General features: G+C 35.4%; 1 pseudogene across 1 annotated transcript; it reads right to left on the bottom strand.

The window, feature by feature from the left end:
- Nucleotides 1-2,123: 2,123 nt before the first annotated feature.
- On the bottom strand, nt 2,124-17,600 carry LOC143575053 (beta-amyrin synthase 2-like; annotated as a pseudogene). Its single transcript, XR_013142705.1, has 20 exons — nt 17,386-17,600; nt 17,245-17,293; nt 16,384-16,478; nt 14,076-14,165; nt 13,794-13,987; nt 12,010-12,094; nt 10,777-10,942; nt 5,249-5,270; nt 4,997-5,185; nt 4,813-4,926; nt 4,600-4,719; nt 3,879-4,001; nt 3,694-3,792; nt 3,549-3,605; nt 3,418-3,464; nt 3,185-3,328; nt 2,906-3,083; nt 2,726-2,803; nt 2,404-2,487; nt 2,124-2,319 (listed from the first exon to the last, which is right to left on the bottom strand). The product of XR_013142705.1 is annotated as a beta-amyrin synthase 2-like (transcript).
- Nucleotides 17,601-22,851: the final 5,251 nt, after the last annotated feature.

Here is a 22,851-nt window from a genome sequence, read left to right as displayed (position 1 = left end):
TATTCTATCTCTCGAGCCCCGAAGAAAACCCCCCTCCCCTTCGGATTCCATATCTCTTTTGACTCTATATATGTGGGCACCTGATATCTATGAGGGTTCACCCACCCCGGTTACAGCATTCCTTTCTATTGCGCCTAAAATCTCTATAACGACATTTATGTTGTTTCTATCTAACTCCATTCAATGTTCCTTCAGTAATAATGTAATGACATACATATTTCCAGTTATTTTACCGTGATTACAATTTCATTTGAATTGATTAATATATTTGTAACAAACAAATTTAAACCCAAACAAATTTCCAGTTACTTTATCGTAATGCCTATTTCTATTTCCCCCCCCCCCCCCTTATTTGAAAGGCCTAGGGCTGTAAGTGAACCGGACGTCCGTTCGACAAAAAATTCGTTTATGTTCGTCCGTTTAATAAATGAACGGGACATGGACAAAAAAATTTCGCTCGGTAAGCTTAACGGACGAACACGGACAAGGGCCAAGTCCGTTCGATAGTGTTCGTGAACGTCCGGTAACGTTCGTCCAATAATGTCCGGTAACGTCCGTCCGGTATTGTAAGTATTTGAATCTATCAAGTATTATAATTTAATTGTGAAATTTCTAGTGTTATTAATCACACTTTGTATTATTACATATGTCTGATGTCTCTTAAAATGATCCACTTTTTGTCAATATATTAAGTGTTAAGTACATTTGAATATTATATGTTGTAATTTCAAATTTGCTCGTGAAGTCGTTTGGATTTATGTTTGGAACAAATATGTAACCGTTTATGTTTGTCCATTAGTGTCCATTAGTCTGTTGTCCATTAATGTTCACATGTTCGTTTTTCCATTAATGTCCATTAGTGTCCATTTGTCCATTATTGTCCGTTAACGTCCATTTACAATATTAACGAACGAACACGGACAAACTCAATTTCTTAATGGACGGACGCGGACATAAATTTCCGTTCGGTAGAGTGTTCGTGAAGCGACGTTTGTCCTTCAAAAACTTAGCAGACGGACATGCTCTCGTCCAGTCCGGTTCGGTCCGTGTGCACCCCTAGAAAGGCGGTATATATTAAAAATGACAAGAAAAAGAGCAAGCTAACTAGGCATCCAAGAATAACATAGAAAATTGCGTAAGACACCACATATTCGTATGAATATTCCCTTAGAAAATATAATTTGAAATTATAAAACCATTTGATTTGATATATTTTTTTAATTTAATCATTTAATTTCTGTAGCTTAATTGAGTTTCTTTTAAGCATCTCGTGTATCACACGAGTTTAAAGCTAGTATATGATAAACAAATAGTACGTTTAATATCTAAATTGAACATAGATTTTCGAACGACAATTTTTTTTCTTTTTTGCTTCTGATGACTTGAACTCATATCCTTTAACTTATACATCGATTTTGTACTTTTTCACTTGACCACCAACCTAGACTAAACTTAAACTGAACATAGATGATAAATGAAAAAAAGATGTGTAAATATATAGCATTTTTATGTTATATGTTACAATCAATCAATCTTATCCAATAAAACTCCCGACCAATAGTAAAAGTATTGGTGGAGTCTAGGAATGGTGGGATGTAAGCCATTGGCGGATTTAGAACCAAATGTCATGGGTAACGTTAAAAACAAAAAATTAATGTATTTCATACAATGTAAACTAAACAAATACAGAAACACGATGATAGATAAATTTAAACACATGAGCTGCATATTTCTCCCCTCCGGTTTTTGAAAGCTTGAAATCGAGCCAATACATCATTTTTTTTTACTTTATCAAATGTTTCTCTTTCTACCAGACAAATTAAAACATTGTTCAAATATTCATCACCCATTCGGTTACGCAAATCCGTCTTGATAAGATTCATTTTAGAAAAAAAAAAACATCTTTCAACGGTTGCGGTTGCAACCGGTAAAACCAACGCTAGCTGCAATATACGATAAATCAAAGGAAAAGCGACGTGTTTCCGATTTCCACCATTACACGAGCAACGTCACACATTCCACCCAATTTTGCAAATTTATCTTCCTTTAAAGTGTGATAAAAGGTCATAACTCATAAGATCACCAGAAATACACCCTCTTCCTACAAACAAACACCGATTCACAACACACATAACCACAGCATATGATCATCACTTGAAACTACTAATTATTTATTTCGTGTTACGAATCATTGGCATGATGCTTTTAGATCCCTTGCAGCACATGCTTGCGATACTCCGCTAGGGCCCACATCGGGTATATATTCCTGTATAGTGCATAGTGTAGCATGCAGTTCTTCATGAATACTCCCGTTATTTCCTGCATTAAGTATTTTATCATCATATAATTCACTAGTAATTTAGTATATGTTTTTTATTCATTTAAATTTGCTTAAATAATTACCTGTTGTGGAAAATCACCATTTTCCAACTGAGAGTTGATCAACAACTTGGCTGCGTTGTGTAGAGGTGTTGCATCTCGCTTCATCTGTTCATTTCAACAGATTAATTAAAACATTATAAGGGCATACCCGGTGCACTAGGCTCTCGTGTTTGCGCATGGTCTAGGATCTGATGTGCACAGCCTTACCCTACACTTTTTGGAGCAAGAGGCTGTTTTCACGGCTTGAACACCGGTTGCTCATGCAGTTAAATTCAAAATTATAATTTATAACTAAAATATAACAATTTATAAATTAGCTTAAACTATAAAAGTTAAAACTAACCTGTCTAGAATGAATCAGTCCCAACATTGCCCATGCGGTGTGCACTAGATTGGATCTGTTTTCCAGTGGTATATACTTCTGTTCTTTTGAGTAACCATTAATATATTTGGTTAACATGATGTTATATATTTATTTATCTATTTATTGTTGTTTCTTTAAACAGTTTTTATGTTTTGTTACCTTTTCAGGGCAGGATTTGTAACTTTCACCCCGCCCGCCATCTTCCATCTGTATATTTAACAGAAATTTGACACCTTTTTCAACTGCTGGACAATTTGCATATGCTTTGCCAGCTGCTGCGAGTCCTCCAAGTGCAAACCAGGTGCCATATGTGAAACACATGCCCCAATTACCGTACCTGATCAAAGAGGCTAGAATATTTTTGAAACAATATAAACTTTGAAATCGTGTATGACAGTACTAATTTGTAGGCAATAAGTGTAAGAAACAGAAACAAACCATGAACCATCTTGCATTTGTATTTTCTCAAGGTATCCGCTTGCACCTATAAGAAAATTTTCTATCTCTTTTCGTCTATGCGTGGGGTGTAACTTCTTAAACAAAACAAGAGCTTGGATTGCTGATGCTGTGCACTCAACATACCTAAAAAACAATTTTATGTGAGAAATTTAACCGGTATATAATATTATGTCCTATTTATTAATGGTAAGTTATATTGAAGTCTTAATTACTCATGCTCAATGACAATGGCAGCAAAGAATTCTGTTGGATTGAGAATCTATAATGAAAACAAAACATTAGTATATACATCAAATTTGTGCATCTTAATTAATAATATTTTCTTTTTTAGTTTGATATATACCTCCAGCCAGTCTGATGCTCCTGCTGGTTCCCACGCAACTAATCCACCATTTTTGCTCTACATTATCATCGCAGTTGAATAAAACTTATTAAGGATTATATTACAAATTTGAAACATTTTAAATTTTCAGTGTACACTGATTGACCTGTAAGGAAAGTATTATGTTGACCGCATCATACAGTTGCTCGGGTTTCATTTGCTCGCCAGCGATTTCTGGTGGCATGGTTGAAAATTGGAGGCAACACTGGGGATAGAAAAACAGAATACAGATATACATTAAGTAAATTGTAAGGATATTTTAAATATTTTATAGTAGTAGTATAAAGATACCTTTAATGCTTCAGCAGTACAGTCTGAAACTTGCCATCCATGATCTTGATCTGAAAAGGTCCATGATCCTTTAGATATATGTCTGTGCATGCTTTTAAAGTCTCCTGAAGGATTATCTTTAACCTACACAAGAGTATTTAATAGATATTTAGTGTTAATATAATCCAAATATCTTAAGTTATGAATTGAAGGCGGGCCTTAAGCAAATGGATGTTGGATGTAATTTCAGACTCCAAGTCACAAGTCGGTGAACTTGAGGGACCAATGATGACAAGTCGGTCATATAGTTGGTTATGTTTCCTATTACAATATGTTTACTAATTATTTTGTAATTATAATTGGTAATGTCTTGGTTAAGTCAGGTTAGTCTATATAAACCAAGTCATAGTTAGACATTATAGAACACAAAATATGCAACCGAGTTAGGTTTCGTCAACAGATATACGAGTTATGTGTAATCGGGGTTTTTGAGTTATGTTTCCTCTATTGAGAGTTCTTCAATATTAATTTTGTATGCGTTTACAATTTGATGAGTTATATGACTATATCAATTCATCCTTTGACCGGAGGTCATGGGTTCAAGCCGTGGAAACAGCCTCTTGCACAAAAAACGTTTAGGGTAAGGCTGCGTATGACAGATCGTATAGCGATCCGGCCCCTCACAGGACCTGAGCAAACGCGTGAGCCTAGTGCACCAATTCGCCCTTTAAGTGTTAAGGACCTGTGAAGCCTTAATGAATTCATGTCCTTTCTTCAAAGTAGAGCTAAGTTCTTCGGTAAATCCACTAGCCAATAGAGCTTGAATTGCGAAACCGGCATCCCACTCTTGACTGCCAAAACTCTGTAGATTAATTAACAATCAAAATACATTTGTCTTTCTATAAAAATAATGTTTTTTTATTTTTATATATAGTATTTTTGAATGCTCTACAACCTGCATTTTCATTCCATCTTCAGCAACCCAGAGATAATCAGGGATTCGAGCAAGGTGCCTTTTGAAACAAACACCATTCGGATCCTCGACCCAGCATGCAAGCATACACAATGACTGTACTTCGAACGCCAACACCATGAGTAAGTTCATAATAATTTAATTATATTTTAACTAAATCATCTACCTTTTCTACACAACCAATTGTGATATATCTGCTGTTTTCATCTTCATAATGGATATGCCTCATTGTTGTTTCGAGTGCTTTGTCGCGCAATTTGTTAAATGGTCAACGATTCAACAAAGGCTCGGTTAAAATATATAGACTGTCCCACATTAAATCTTGTAGTAAAGGATGGGGATAGTACAATTCTTCCTGAAATCATACAGTCATATTAGTCTTAGAAATTAAAGCTGTTATTAATAGTAAAAATGTCACCTTTGCGCACAAATGCCGTATGCTTTGTTAGTGTAATATTGCGTAAGTGCGGGGACCTAGTTGTCGTACTTACAAACCAACCTAGGGGTTATTGAGTTAGTTTTCTTCCTGTTCTTTTAGACTTGAATCTTATTGTCTTCCATCAGAGCCTAAATACCTAACAACACCACCGGCGGCGCAAGGCATCTCTGATCGAAGACCGAGTCCGACGAGGAAGGCAAGACCTCCGCGACGGGTTCTGAAGACAGATCGGAGATCAAGAGCGGCACCCGCAAAAGAAAGATTTGGTGTTCGTTGAATTCCGGTGGCCCATCTAAAATTTTCCTTCGACCTGTTTGTAAGGTTTCGACGGCAAAGTCAAGTCCGGCGAGTAAAGGCAATCGATCAAGATTGCAAGATTCTCGTGACGGACTTAAAAGAAGTTTGACGAGCAAGAATCTGACGGAAGATTAAAGCATCTTACGAGTTCAATATTATTATTGTTACGAGTCGGTTGGTTTATCGTTAACAGTAGCAACTTCAAATTTGTGAATTTGTTTGGGTTTGTGAGGAGTCACAAAAGTCAAAGCATCTTTGTTGTTATGTGGGCATAGGCTACGAAAGGGACAGAAAAGAAAAGGTATTCAAAGATATTATTATTTTGAGATAATTAACGTTTTCTTTCATAGCAAGAGAGATCAAAAATTTTGTTCAAGAAGTTGAATCAAGGTTTGGTTTGAAGCACCAACGAATAAGAAAAGATGGATGATCAATCAAATAATCAAGTCGGAGGGCCAAGTAATCAAGTCGGGTTTTCTAAAGAACCAAGTTCTCTATCGATTCAGTTTCCGATTCTTACGTCCACTAATTACACGATTTGGACGGTAAAAATCAAGGCCATCTTCAAGGTTCAAGGGTTGTTGGAAGCTATCGAACCAAGAACGGGAACGGTGGTTGACTCGAAGATAGACGAGTTGGCGATTGTGTATCTTTATCAAGGCATGCCGGAGGCTTTGGTGATGCAAGTGGCTCACCTTTCCACCGCTAAAGAGATATGGGATGCACTTAAGACTCGTTTCGTTGGGGTTGATAGGGTTTGAGAAGCACGTATTGAGTCTCTTCAACATGAGTTCGATGTACTCAAGATGAAAGAAACGGACACGATTGATGACTTCTTGACCAAGATAAGCCAAATAGCTTCCAAAGCAAGTAATCTTGGAGAACCGTTTGAAGAAAAGACCCTTGTGAGAAAGCTTTTGAAGTCCGTTCCGAGAAAGAGGTATATAGCGATTGCTGCTACTATTGAACAGTTTGCTGATATAAAGACCATGACGTTCCATGAAGCCGTTGGACGTCTAAAAGCGTTTGAGGAACGATCTGGAGATGAAGACAAACCCGTGTCCGGTAAGCAAGAACAACTCCTATATACATATGAAGAATGGAAAGATAAAAGCAATCAAGAAAGGCGTCATGGAAAAGACAAGATGGGAACCGAATCAAGTCAAAAGAACAAGGGTGTAACACCCCGGCCCCTCGCACCACCGGTTAGAAAGACCTTGGAAAAGGCTTGTTGTTGACAACTACACCCGCTATATGTGGGTTTTCACGATAAAGACGAAAGACCAAGTTGCGGGCTTACTCATTGATTTCGTGAAAAGGGTGTAACAACTCGGGTTTTCAAACTAATAGTTTATATCCGTTACCCGACCCACTTTTATATTCGGTAAAATTTTACCAAGAAATATCACGTCATTCGAGTAAATATTATTATTATTATTATAATCCAAAGCACAAACCTTTATCCAAACCCGTATTTGACCCGTTTGCCCGTACCTGATGACTCGTTTACGTATCTTGCACCTTAATCTTCGTTCTAATCATGGAATTGTCAATAGAAATCGTTTATATTACCTAAACGCGCATCACCGACACTACTAATTTAGTAAACAAGATCAAATTGATACAGATATTGAATTATTTACAAACCGTCATACCGTGTCCTTGAATCACAATATACACATCGTAATATTCCAATTAAACCTTGGTACACCTTCATCAGGTAATCGCTAACTATATCCCTAAACTTAATTTTCTTATAATCGTCTGTCGATGTCAGTTAGTGTCCGTCTTGGGCAGTTATCGTTTGGGCGCTGTTCTTCATCAATTCGCAAAGTAAATTGGTAATCTATGTATGCTTATGATTCGTTTTGATGATTATTTTGTTAACCCTAACGCTAATTAGACAATCTTTAAACGGGTTTGCAGATTTAAGATCTAGGGTTTATAAATATTTGGGGGTTTTAGTCAGTAATTTATTTAAGGTTTTATTTTCAGTTTATGTTCAATTGATCACACAGCTTAGTTAGTTAGATGGGTCTGCGTGTTTGGTGAGCCGGCCAGCTGCTCAGGTTCGAGCCTGGCCAGCCTCCTTTGCTTCTTTATTTTTTTTAGTTTTGTTATATTAATGATCTATAATGGTTTTAATTTATGTTAAACATCAAGTAAACTTTATTTTATAAAACCGACACCTTTAAAATCAATGTTTCTCGTAAATCAATCTCGCGTATAGATTTTCGTAAATATATTTATATATATGTATACATTATAAGTATATTTTTAAATGATCGTAATTTTAGTTAAAAAGCCCGACACCATTATTGGAGTTCCTTGTCATTGAACCTCTTTATAATTTTGCTTATATCAATTTTATAAATAAAAGGATTATATATATATATATATATATATATATATATATATAAATATCATCCTTTAAAAATTGTAACAATTGTATTTTAAACGTATTAATTATAATTATAATATAAAATTTGATCTTCGTTAATAGTCCAAGATATATATACATATTGTATGATTTAAAGTTTGTCTTAAATTAATAAATATATTACAAGTTATATTTATATATGTACACATTTATAATTGCGTTATAATCTTATAGTTATTCAACTCATTTATTTAAACTAATAATAATGGTTTCACCATAACAGTAACCTTAGAGTTCAATCGATCGATCGATCAATAACATCTCAATCCAAAACATAACTCAAATCACATCGAAGTCTTAATTTATTAAATCGTGTATTCCTTTTATAATTAATTCATATTACTATTATTTAATTAGGAATCCTTGACGGTACATCCCGAAGGGTTCATCTATCTCTCATCATCACTTATTTCGTTAATCCGATCAAGTAAGTAATCACTTCTCTATTTTACTTGTTTTCAAATGTTTTGGGGACACTTGCGTACCATTTATCATATTATTTATCTTATTATTTCTCAAACGCAAACTGTGATCTTTGTGTTGTGTATCAATTGAATGATTGCATGTTACTTGCTATTTGCTTACTTGCTTACTTGAATCGCATTCGGAGAGGTCCAACATAATCTCATTATAGTATGATCATACGACCGTCGTAGTGGCCGGAGCTCGATCGCATTGGCAATGGTTTCACCGACACCTCATTTTTGGTAACCAATGCCCATTCGCATGGCAATGGTTTAACCTTTTATTTATGGTTGATTGTTTATATATGTGCTATGGTTTAATTGTTTATACTCACAGATAACAGTTTTGTCTATTTTTATTCACTTATATCATTATATATTATTACCATTTTTGTTTGTGTCAGAACTGGTGATCTACTCACTCAACATGTGTTGTTGACAAACATATATTTTGTACGCATTTGCAGGTTATAGATTTGGATTGCTTATCGAACTGAAGCTCACATAGAGATGACTTTAGGATAAAACATATACAAGTATAGTTGGTTTTGTATTTGTAATTTTCTTTATTTTTGTTGTATATGAATGTTGTTTGATAATAAATAAATTAATTAGATATTGAAACTTATAATGTTGCATGATAGTAACCTTGTGAGCTGTGACAATCAGTTCGCACCCCGGCATTTCCGCCGTAGGTTGAGGTGTGACAAAGGGTGGAAAACGAAACGGGCAAGAAACTCAAAACCATACTAACCGACAATGGGGGTGAGTTTACATCCCATGTGTTGGAAGATTACTTTTCAAGTATAGGTGTGGCACATCAGTTTACGGCCCCGTACACCCCACATCAAAACGGAGTGGTTGAAAGAAGACACCAAACCATACTTGGTACGACTCGAAGTTTGTTAAAGGCGATGTCACTACCACAAGATCTATGGAGAGAAGCGGTTCATCACTCGGTTTATTTACTAAATGGTCACCAACGAAATCGTTGGAGTATTCGACTCCGTACGAGCGTTTTAAAGGAAGAAAACCGAACATTTCACACGTTAAAGTGTTCGGATGCACGGGGTATGTAAAAGTCCTTGGTACCGGTCAAAAGAAATTGGACGACCGAAGTGTTGTGATGATTCACTTAGGTACTCAACCTGGAACAAAAGCCTACCGTATGTTTGATCCGATCAAAAGGTGAGTACACGTTACACGGGATGTCAAGTTTGACGAGTGTAAAAGGTACGCGTGGGTTGATCTTGAAAAACAAGAGGGCGAAAAGGGTCCGGAATGGACCGAGTTTATTGTCAGGTGCGACATTGAACCCGAACCGGAGCAAGTGACATCCTGGTTTGACACCGGGTTCATAGACCGACATGATACCGGTGAGTTGGTTCGTATCAGAAACGGAAGTGAGTCGTCAAATTCAGAAGGTGGCAGCCCACCTGTAAGCCCGACTAGGCCGAACACTGGCCTAAACGAAGAACCCTTACAAGTTATCCAACCGCGTCGAACAACTCGAAAGACCGTTTTACCCAAGAAATTTAGCGACTTTCTGGTTGAAGGTATACCGACAACCGCCGAGCAAGACCCGACAACCGACGAGGTAAATCTCCTATTATTATTCGATGATGAGCCGGTTAATTTTCGAGAAGCGAATAATGAAAAACATTGGAGAAAAGCAATGGAAGTGGAGATCGAGTCGATTGAAAGAAACAAGACATGGCGGTTAGTCGAAGCACCACCCAAAGTAAAACCGATAGGTTTAAAGTGGGTCTATAAAATCAAAAGAGATGAAGCCGGGAAAATAACCAAGGACAAGGCCCGACTCGTAGCTAAGGGGTATGTTCAGAAATATTGGATCGATTTCGAAGAGGTGTTCGCAACAGTGGCGAGAAATATGGGAAAATAACCATCAGCTATTGCCTTGATGAAGAACCCGGTTTTTCACGGGAGAAGCAAACACATCAACACACGGTACCATTTCATTCGGGAGTGCATCGAGAGAGAACAAATCAAGGTGGAGCATGTCAGTGGAGATTTACAAAGAGCAGACATCCTTACAAAAGCGTTGCCACGGTTGAAGTTTAACGAGATGCGAAGCTTCATCGGTGTCACAAGATTAGGGGGTGATTGTTAGTGTAATCTTGCGTAAGTGCGGGGACCTAGTTGTCGTACTTACAAACCTAGGGGGTTATTGAGTTAGTTTTTCTCATATCTTGTCTAACAAGTAATTGTATGGTTATAAATAGGGGTTATTTGTAATCAAGTAATCACAACAACAACTTATCAATCACTACAATAAAGGTTTAGACTTGAATCTTATTGTCTTCATGCTTCTCCAGTTGATTTCATCATAGGGCTGTGCATAAAGTTCTTCTCTAAGTTCCAAAATCAATGGAGTAATGGGACCGACAAATCGTTTACCATATAGGTAAGACATTGGCATGTATACCATCCGACAATAGCACCACATTTTTGCTGCATTTAAATGAAGATTTAAATTAAAAAAAAACAGTGCATAATAATAATAACTAGGTAAACAACGCGCTGCGTTGCGGCGGCGCAAAAACTCGAATTCGGTTGGTATCAGTTAAGTTTGTTACGACACCGAAAATAAATCAGAAAAAAAAAATCTTTCAAAATTGTATCGGCACACGTAAAACTTACGATCAAATGACATGAACTTGGTTATGATGTAGCTTATGATACAATTAACATATTTAAAATGATGTTTACTTGATCGTTAAAAACGGGCACTGAGATGATTTAAAATGATGTTTACTTGATCGTTAAAAACGGGCACTGAGATGGTGAGTCGATGTGAATTCGGCCGATATCAGATTTATTTATTATGGTTTTGGAAATAAATCCAAATAATAAGTTCTTCCAAGTTAAAATATTTAAAACAAATCATTTAAAATCGTTCAAAATTGTATCAGTTAAGTTTGTTACCACACCGACAGTAAATCTAGAAAAAAAAATCGTTAAAATTGTATCGGCACACGTACAACTTATGATCAAATGACACGAACTTGGTTACGATGTAGCTTATGATACAATTAACATATTTAAAATGATGTTTACTTGATCGTTAAAATCTGGGCATTGAGATGGTGAGTCAATGTGAATTCGGCCGATATCGGATTTATTTATTATGGTTTCGGAAATAAATCCAAATAATAAGTTTTTCTAAATTAAAATATTTAAAACAAATAGAATAATAAATAAATACATAAACAAACAAATACACAATAAATCAAATGACAAAAGTAAATGAGGAAAAAAAGTTGCTAGTTGCTACGTACTATAGGTCTCGAACCTGCAGCGTACTCTTAGCCAAAGACCAACAATGGAAAGCAAAAGCCATCAGGCCACCAACCCTAGTTTGTTAACAAACAAAATTATTTGAATAAATATCATAACCAAACTAATATAATATTCTAAAAAAAAACTTTTGGCACCGACATTTCACTATTAGTCTATATAGATAATAGATAATAATACTATATGTTATATTAATACACATTTGGTACTATAGAAGTAACCTGGATGCATTGGTAAGAAAGAAGGAAGGATCCAAAACTCAGGGGGCATTGGGTTGCTTCCAGCCCATTCACATAAACCAAGTATCTAGAAAAAGAACCATGTTTGGTTTATAAAAAGTAGCAAATAAGTGAAGTACAAATGCCTTACTGGTGGTAAAATGGGTTTGGCCCAAACGAGTTGGTGGTTTGTTAATCCCGTATAGGGGTGCAAACTAGCCGAGCCGATCTCGAGCTCGCCTAAGTTGGGCTTGTTTCGAGCCCTATGTCTAGAGCTTGAGCCTGACTCGCGAAAAGTTTTTCCACACTTAATGTTTAGTTCACATGTGAAAAGAATATTCAAGACTTGGTGTGCAAGGGGCTGTGGAACTAACTATTAGTTGAAGAGTTTAGGGGCATTTTTGTCTTTTAAATAGTTTATTTAATTATTCACTTAGGGTTATATAGTTAGAATTTATTTATTTGGTTTATCTTTATTTAAATGGGTCAAGATAATTATGGGCTGTTTAGTTTAGTAGAGGTGCATAAATCGGTTTTTTTCTAATACCCGAGTTCGGATATGGAACCGGTTTTAGGTATGATCAGGTATTAAAAAATCGGGTATTGAGAGAAATCGGGTAGGGTTCGGGTAGGGTATTGAGGAGAAAAACTCAACCCTATGCACCCGGGTGGTATGATCGGGTTAGGGTATTACCGGGTATTGGAACGGGGTATGTGTCCGGGTACGACCAGGTATTAATACGCAATTTTGAATTTGTAATTTTTTTGTTCATTTTAAATTTGTTTAAAATTTAAAATTGCTTTGTAATTTATAAAAATAATTAAATATATTACAAAAACCATAAATCCACTCAAGCACAAAATATTTACTTAATAATATACATTTAAAAAAAACTTAAACATAAAAGCTATGAAGTAAACATAAAAACATACTATAAAAACTCATGTATTATTTCGGGTTTTAGAAAATTGGTATCAAATATCGGGTATAACCGGGTATGGGTATAGGGTATGACCGGTTCCGGGTATTTACGGGTATAAATCGGGTACGGTTCCGGGTACGGGTATTGAGCTCAAAAAGCATACCCTATTCATACCCTACTGGTAGGGTCGGTTCCGGTTTCGGGTATAGAATACCCGGGTATAAAAAAACCGGTTCCGGGTATTTTTTTCGGGTCTGATTCCGAGTACGGGTTTTTTGTGCACCTCTATAGTTTAGGATTAGAGTTCAACTAAGAGAATCAATGGGTAGATGTTTTATAGTTGGGGCAATAGTCAATTCTTCGGGTTGTTCAAGTTAATAAAAAGGGTCAATCAAGTTTTGATCAAATCTGCGATTTTTCTTTTGTTTGATTCTAGGCCAGTGAACTTGAGCTCAGCTCATTTATTATGTATTTTAATTTATATTCATATATAGTTATTTTTATATAACTATAATTTTTTAAATACCATAATATATATGCTTTAGTTATTTTTATCATAGTTTTATAGATAATAATAATTATTACATAAATACATATCTGATATATTAAATAAAAAATTTATAAATTTTAGGTTCATTGGCTAAGCTAGTGCGTTCTACTAAATGAGCTCCAGTACAGGTGTGACGCCTTGAAATGGGGCTCGAGCTCATTCATGCTTGGCTCAAATTTGAGCTTTTGACTAACCAGTCTCGAGTAGCTCACGAACAACTCTACTCGTTTAAGATTACACCCCTAAATACCTGTCGATGCTAATTGTTTTAATTTTATAAATAGTTAACGAATAAGATTACAAAAATGTCTTACAGAAAGCCATGTTTTGCCCCATGATGGAATGCATGTAACACTTCCATGATCAAGAATCCATTTTCGGGCTTTGGCGCATGCACTATTCTCGGCACGGCACCTTCTCCTAATAAACGCATACAAATGTAACTGAGCGCGGTGCAGAACATTGTGCTATGACCCTCTATGTGAAATCCCCACCCTCCATCTTCATTCTGTTCATTTCACACAACCGTTTGTTAACGGCTTCACAAACGCCAGTTTAAATCTTTAAAAACGTATTTTAATAATAATACTATGTACCTGATGACAATACATATACCGTAGAATTTCCTTTTGATATTCTTTTGGGAAAACACTATTAAGGTGTCCCGTGATATACACGCACATCACCTGCAATTTGTAACAAAATAAATATTTAAATTTAAGCAAATTATGTTTTGTTGGAAAATTTGTTACGTGTGTATTAGTAGGTTGTTATGACACAACAAATGCACACTAATAGACATTGATGAATGAGATATCGATGTGTGATTATGTGTATTTGAAAGAAAATACTATAGTGGTGTATCCCACATCGGTGGGATGGAGAACTTGTGCCTTGTTTTTCCTTTATAAATAGAGAGGTAAACTAAGTTGCAACACACACCACAAGCATTGTTGCAAGGTTTTTCCAACTTCTTCTTCTTCTACATTTCTGGTTTCTTTTATTCGAACCTTTTTCAGGTTTACGGTTAACTCCGGCAGTACTACTGCTCCGGCTGTTGTACCCTGGGAAACAACGAGTTCTCTTGGGAGACTCGAAATATTGTTTTAAGGGCCCCGTGTTCAACACGATCCTCAGCCAAATCGTTTATATTTTTTTTTGTATCGTATTTGGTTTATTTCTTTGATTATGTATTGTATTTCAGATTCTTGTATTGTATTGTATGAGTAATAAAACTGTTTGTTAATTTTCTGTTTATTTACTCAATTCACGAATTCAGTTCCTACAATCTTAAAACAATATTTTTAAAACCGTTATCGTAAAAACTTTGTTTAAATTTTCAGAAAGTATTCTATTTTGATCCAAACTAGTTTTGTTTCAAAATAGTATATGTTTTAAAAACAGTTTTTTCTTTTCTGTTTTGGTCTCAGAATCAAGAATTGGATCTTAAAGTTGGACTTAGACAGATTCGTTCTTGGTTTAGCATTCTGAAATCAGAAAAGGCTCCTTTTTGGGCTGTTTTTGGCTATCTAGCACGAGATAGCTTATCATGAAAACTTTGTTTAAATTTTCAGAAACTATTCTATTTTGATCCAAACCAGTTTTGTTTCAAAATAGTATATGTTTTAAAAACAGTTTTTTCTTTTCTGTTTTGGTCTCAGAATCAAGAATTGGATCTTCAAAGTTGGACTTAGACAGATTCGTTCTTGGTTTAAGCATTCTGAAATCAGAAAAGGCTCCTTTTTTGGGCTGTTTTTGGCTATCTCGCACGAGATAAAGCTATCTCGCACGGGATAAATTTATCTCGCAAATTTCAGAATTTTCTGATTTTTTTTCTAAGTTACTAACTTGGTCTGTTTTCTGTGTTTAAGAATGACAGGACCAACCCCAAACACTTCTAATGCTACCCCTGCTTTCCGTTTGACCCCAGCCAATGTGGGAGCGACCACAATGGCTAACCATGCTGAAAAACCCGAAAAGTTCACGGGTGTCCACTTTAAGAGGTGGCAGCAGAAAATGTTTTTCTACTTGACAACCTTGAACTTAGCACAGTTCTTGGAGAAAACAGCCCCCATACCCACTGCCCAAGATGATGCCCAAAGTGTGAGTGCTTTGGACGCTTGGATACATTCTGAATTTTTATGTCGCAATTACGTGCTCAATGGTTTGGCGGATCCATTGTATAACGTCTATTGTGGGATAAAGACTGCCAAAGAACTATGGGAGTCTTTAGACAAGAAGTATAAAACCGAAGATGCAGGAATAAAGAAATTTGTTGTGGCCCGTTTTTTGGACTTTAAAATGGTTGACTCCAAGACTGTGATCACCCAAGTCCAAGAACTACAAGTTATACTTCATGAAATTCATGCCGAGGGTATGACACTTAGTGAAACGTTCCAAGTTGCAGCCATAATTGAAAAGTTGCCTCCTAGTTGGGTTGAGTTTAAGAATTATCTTAAGCACAAACGAAAGGAGATGACTACTGATGAATTAATTGTTCGTCTTTGAATTGAGGAAGACAATAAAACGGCTAAAAAATCAGCTCGTGTGGAGCCAAAGGCTAAGGCCAACATGGTTGAACTTGGACAATCTTCTAAGGGGGGGGGGGGCATAAGGGTAAGGGTAAAATGGATAAGGGAAAGGGAAAGGTGAACCTTAGACCGAAGAAGGAGGTTGTGAAAAAGAAACCTCAATCTTCACACTTCCAAGGTGTTTGTTACAATTGTAATGAGAATGGTCATCGTGCGAACAAATTCAAGAAGCGTAAGCGTGAGCGTGCGAAAATATGGTGGATGAAAATGGTGAACCGTTGGTGGCAATAATCACCTAAGCTCTCAGCAATGATTGAAGAAATCAATCTTGTGAGTTGGACCTCTAATAGTCTAATGAGCCATGAAAGCTTACCAAAGGCTGCATAAAATACTGTAAGGCTGCAAAGAAGTTAACCGATCTCTTCAATGTGGTTGTAGCCTTTTCGTATGATATTTCTTCACTTTCCTCTATATTCACTTGCAGGGGCGTAGCTCTTTGGGGACCCGGGGTGGCCCCAGCCACTGCCGTTTTCTCCGTTAGTAGATTAAATTTCGTGATTTTTCTTATAGGTATTAAGCGCGGTCACCCCCGATGTACTTTTCCAAAATGCTATCGGTCACCACTGATTATTATTTTTAAATATAATACCCCATCTTCTGATTTTTTTATAAAATCTCGCAGTATTTATAAAAAAAAGTTACAAAATAGTAGTTGAATAATAAAAGATTGGTTTTTATATATATTGGTCTTTGCAATTCTTCTTCTAGGTACTCACCCTTTGGGATGAGATAGGTAACGCAACGGTACAGGTACCGAAATCCTTATCCCGAAAATTACAAATTTTTGGTACCTGTATCGATACCAATATATTTGGTTCGTTACCGGTATTGAAAGTAAAATTTGGGAAATACCGAAACCGAAACTCAAAACTTTGGTACCATTCGGTACCAAATCGGTATCGATTTCGGTACCGGTACCGGTACCAATACCGAATTTGTTTATCCCTACTCACCATTCTCTCGCATTATAATTAATATTTTAGGTCTTTGTTGGTTAATAAATTATTTTGTTTTTTTATTGTAATAATAATCGTTTGAATAAATGAAGAAAAATAAGATATATAGATGCCATATTGTTTGATCCGACTCGAATCACCGACACGAACGAATTGTCGACCCGAAAATTTTTGAGTCCGTGACTTCGGTCACCCCCGTGACTAAGCCCAAGCTTCGCCAATGTTCACTTGCGGTATTGTTTGTTCAAATTGTTTCTCTCTTAAAAACTGCATATTAATATATAGCATATAACATATCATACTTGGTATATTTATAACCATTACCAATAAATAGTGACTTGTATGAAATGAAGCCGGACCTGCATCCGCCAAAGAACATCACTGCAAGGCTTAACTACATCTTTATGTTTCCAGAAATGATCACACGCTTGTTCCACCTCGGCACGTTCTTCTGAGCTTCCATAATTTGGATCGAACTCCCATATTTGTCTTCCAACAAAGTTGTTTGTGCTAAACAGGTATGGATTATTGCCACCTTCTGCTATTTTCAATCTCCACATCTTTCTGTAGGTAAAAAGATGCACACAATCAAAACACTTGATTCTTGTGAAGTATTTGTATGTATGGTTGATACATGTAAAGTATTTATAATAAGGAAAATTGTATTTTATTAATCCCACTTTTTTGAGGTTTGCCGATAATAATCCTACCTCAAAAGATTGTTGTCACCGGTCCCACCTGTCACACTATTTATTTTAACTAGACCCCGTTGAAAACAAGTTAACTCCGTTAAATTTTTTCTGAATTTCAAACTAATGTTTTTGGGTTTACATCAAAAGAAGGATACGGCTGATGTAAAATTTATCTCGAATCGATGCTCCAAACGGCTTGATTTTTGTTTATTGGAAGTTTAGACACCCAAATTGAAGCACCGTTTCGTCGTTTGGAGCACATTTTGAGGTAAGTTTACATCAATCGTCTCGTATCCTCCTTCCGATCAAAATGCCTAAAACATCAGTTTGAAATTCGGAAAAAAGTTAACAAAGTTAAATTTTTTTTAGCGGTGGTCCAATAAAAACAAATAGTGTGATTTGTAGGACCAGTGGTAACAATTTTAAGAAAATGGATTATTATCAGCCAACATAAAAATGTGAGATTTATAAAATCCAATTTTCCTTTTAATAATGGTTTTGTATTTATAGTTGATAAACCAAAGATTATAGGCTTCCTTTATGCATGCATACTCATAGTCTGTTTTGAAATATACGCATCAAGGTGCCATAAATTTTAAGGTAATTGCATAATTTTCATCTGCTTGAAATGGGTTTATATAAATTATGTACTGAATTTCTGCAAATCTTTATTTATTCATTTCTAATCTTGGTTCATTTCCCTAGAATTTTGGATAATGCAATTGAATGTGTATGGCCTTTGTATTTAGAAGTACATGTGACCATTATTAATACCGTAAAAATGTGTCATACGATTGTAAATGAATATGAACGCGACTTTGTATTCGTTCGTTCAAAGGGAACAAATATGAACACTTTAACGAACGAATTTTCTTGTTTGTGTCCGTTCATTATGAACATATGTTTGTTCATTAATAGCTATACCAACATACACAAAATAATTAAAAGTATCCTACACAAATATTATAGTTTAAATTTACATAATATTCATTTTCTTCACCTGTTTATATTATTATTAATGTTTAGTATATACAGGGTTGTTTCCGAGATTGTTCCATTTGCCCAAACGAGTACTAACACAAAGGTCCTTATGTATATATATTTTTTTTATCAAAGATCGACGATAAACAATCAAAGATCGACGACAAACAACTACAAAGTTATTGTAGCGATCGATAACCTAATAAAAAAAAAGTTAAAACAATATACAAAACAAAGTTAAGGGGGGTGTTTGGATTCCTTATTTTCATCAACTTATAACTTATAAACTTTTTAAGAATTTAATATGGTGAATAAAGTGTTGGCAAACCATAAGGTCTTATGGGTTTTAACTTATGGAGAAGGCAAAATAAAGGGGTTTTGAAAAGTTAGGAATCTCTAACTTATTAACTTAATGAGTTTGATGTACTTATTACACCCCTCTAACTCTCAAAACCCATAACAATTCTTTTAAAAAAGAGTGTCATTTTTAGTCATTTTCGTTTTCCTCAACACATAAGTTAATCCAAACATTTTTTCAAAAACTTATTTTAAAAAAATAGCAAGTTAATAAGTACTTTTAACAAAAAGACCCTTTTCACTTAAATAAGCGATGCCAAACACACCCTAAATGAATTGAGGGGCTCTTCTAGCATTTTTTGAGGCAAAGTTGTTGATCAATTCTTCACAACCGGTGCCATCTAATATATCGTTCTCAATACCTATCATTGTCATTTCATTAAGGCTTTCTTGATACATTGTCTACGGGTCTTTATTTCAAGTTTCTACCACTTCTTCGCGTTTTCTTTATAGTGATTGTTGTGTAAGAAGGATAGCTATATTGATTGTTGAGAGACACGTGTAATCTCAGCAAATCAGTTTCTACCACTTCTTCGCGTTTTCTTTATTTCGAGTTTCTACCACTTCTTCGCGTTTTCTTTATTTCGATTGCAATTCATATATTAAGTTACTTTCGTATTATATCTTTTGTATTTATATTTGTTTCAAATGAAGGACTAATGTATGAGCTTTCCTTTAGGGGTGTGACAGCCTAGCACTCCACGGTTCCGTACTCAAAAAATAGAGATGATCGTGTGAGCCAGTGGTTCGTCAGTGATCCAAATTATCTTTCTAAAAAAATACTTTTTAATTAATAACGGAAAGCCTATAGATCCATGGATATTAATTTTCATGTGGAATTTTAGCAAATAAAACCATTACTAGATAGTAACTCAGCGTCGCTCTCCTCTATAATAATCATCAATCAAATCGTCGAATAGTTTGCTTTCGGTACGAGAACCAAGCAAACGTACAATCTTAATCCTTCATTAATTTTAACTTTTAAACTTTAACTAATGCATGTGGAATTTATTTGGCTCTTTATTGTAATTGGATTTTTTTCATTCTTATTTGAATATTATTATTATTATTATTATTATTATTATCTCGTTTAAAAATAAAAATAAAAAACTGATGTGATTATTCGAATGATGGTGGTGGTTCATTGATGTCAATTGTATGAAAGATTAAGAGAGCATTAAATACTAAATAGACAAAACTTGGTTTGCAATAAAAGTGGTGGTTTTTAATATTTTATTGTACTATTAGATTAGATTTATTAAACTATGTCCTTTTAGCCATTTTTGGGGACAGTAGCCATTCACCGATGTATTAATCAAATAACGTCATGATCAATACAGACAAGAACAATATAGACTAAAAGAAAATAATCGGCAGAAGGTTTCAACAAAACTAAACAAAGATGAAACACTAAGCAAACAAAGATACTAATCCAAGAGATGGGAGAAAGCATATGAAGATCAAAGCCAAGCAAGACGAGCGAGAAGATTATTCGAACGAGAAGGCAATCATTCAAAGTGCAACAACTCTAAACATATATCATATAGTTTATTTTTTGAAGATATGGATATAGAACGGGTCAGCCACATAAGCTCTTTAAGCCCAACGTCTAAGCCCATTAGTCATTCCAAGCTCATCTACTACTACTCTACTAGACATATTAGCCATTCCAAACTTTAACTAAGTTAGAATTAAAAATATACAATACTATATAATATTTTGATTATACATATTGATTGATCTTAGACGCATCTCAACAAAGCTAGTTGAATTTATGGTGATGGTTGTCAATCGAATTTTCAATTTGAATTATATTGAATGTTGAATGATTCTTTATCCTTAATAGGTTGGTTTCAAACTTTTGGTGGCTGGGTAGGTGTTTGGTTGTTTGTGTGGTAACCGCAGGCCGCAAGACTTGATGGTAGACTGGTAGATGGTAGCGTGTGTTAGGCTGGTATTTATTCATGTCTATTTTTGAACTAGTTTAATTGATACTTGCAATGTGAGAAGTTAAATGAGAATTGAGACATGTATTTCTTTTAATTGGGTATGTAATACTGTATTGTGTTTCTATTATGTGGTTCCTAGATTACAACATTACTAAACGAACTACGTACCAAGCGTTCACACGAACATGAATTAAAGATAGAGAAGCTTGTTTAATTGTATTCATTTATTTAACTAAAAGAACATAAAATCTCGTTCTATTCATTCGTTTAATAATAAGCAAACATAAACAAACTTCCCACTGAATAGTTCATAAATTGTTTGCTAAACATTTGGTTTGATTACAACCTAGTTTTGATATTGCAGGACAACCCGTCCATGTGATCATTTAATTTTGTTAGTACTTTTTTTTTCCTATTAGAAATAATTTTGTTAGTATGATAATAAATTGAGGCATGTCAAATACAACACATTTTAATATATGCAACTTAGTTGTTAAAAGAATTTATCGAAATATAGACAAAACCATATCATATTGTAACACCCAATCATTTGAAAACTACCTTTAATTAAAAACCATGAAAACTACTATTGACCAATCAACTTTTTTTTAGTTATACAACATGTTATAAAAACCACGAAAATACAACACATTATAGAAACCACGTAAACTATTAGCAACATGCCAACACATTCTATATGGTATTCTTTTGCTTGCCCATGTGGTCACTACTCACTAGGCTTTGCCGAGTGCAGTTGGTGATAGGAAAGGAATTAACCGGTTTGGTAACTTCATGGTTCCACTCAATGAGGTATTGATACATGTTTCCCTGGTATGTCCTAATTGCATTAATGACATTGCAATTTGTAATAGCAAATGTAAGGATTTGTATTCGAGTTTTTGTATCACGGATAGTCATTATTTGTGTTTCCAAATTTGTGCACTCTCAACTAGAGGCGGGCAAATAAACCGGTTAACCGAACCGACTCGAAAATCGAACTGAAACCGAATCGGTTTGGAACCGTTTGAAACCGTAGGTTCGGAACCGGTTTGTAATTTTCTCCACCAAAACCGGTTAACCGAACAGAAACCGGCAAAAACCGAACCGAAACCGATTGTAGCCTAGTCAAGAAACCGGTTTCAACCCGAACCGAAACCGATCTTAAACCGGTTTTTACTTTTGTTGAACAAACCGAACCGGTTTCAACCCAAATCGGTTTTGAATTTTAAACCAGTTTGTGCACCTCTACTCTCAACAGCTAATTTATTGTGTATAGACGCTCTTTAACTTAATAGCTCTTATCATTTGAAACATGGGTTTTAATTTATTCAACGCATGTACTACACGGGATCTAACCTAGTTATATATATATATACTAAACAAACTCCCAAAAAAAATAATTGATTCAACACGGTCCACAAGACACAAGTACAGCTAGCTGCATAAGACCATGCGTGCTCATTTAACGTTGTGGTGTTTTCAATCCAAAACGCCGGAGGCACCCCCTCCCCCCACCCACCCACAGTGTTTTGGCTTGCCATTTTTGAGGGAGCGTTTCATGTAAAACACAATGCAGGTTCGACTCGAATTTTTATGGAAATTGTGTGTGGGGAGGGGAGGGGAGAGAGGGGGAATATATGTAATTATTGTAGGAGAGTTGTGACATTTTGCCCACTGCGTCACTTTTAACAAAACTCTCCATTGATGACGGGGATGTCTCATGACGCAAAATACCCAATGGTGAGGCGTTTTGTTTATGGAAATTGTGTGTGGGGAGGGGAGAGAGGGGGAATATATGTAATTATTGTAGGAGAGTTGTGACGTTTTGCCCACTGCGCCACTTTTT

The sequence above is a fragment of the Bidens hawaiensis genome, unplaced genomic scaffold, assembly GCF_021521415.1.
Source record: "Bidens hawaiensis isolate Kalapana, Puna unplaced genomic scaffold, B.hawaiensis_p1.1 tig00027291_1, whole genome shotgun sequence".
Lineage (NCBI taxonomy): Eukaryota > Viridiplantae > Streptophyta > Magnoliopsida > Asterales > Asteraceae > Bidens > Bidens hawaiensis.
Note: the sequence above shows the minus strand (reverse complement) of the source record. Positions and strands in the feature narration are given on the sequence as shown.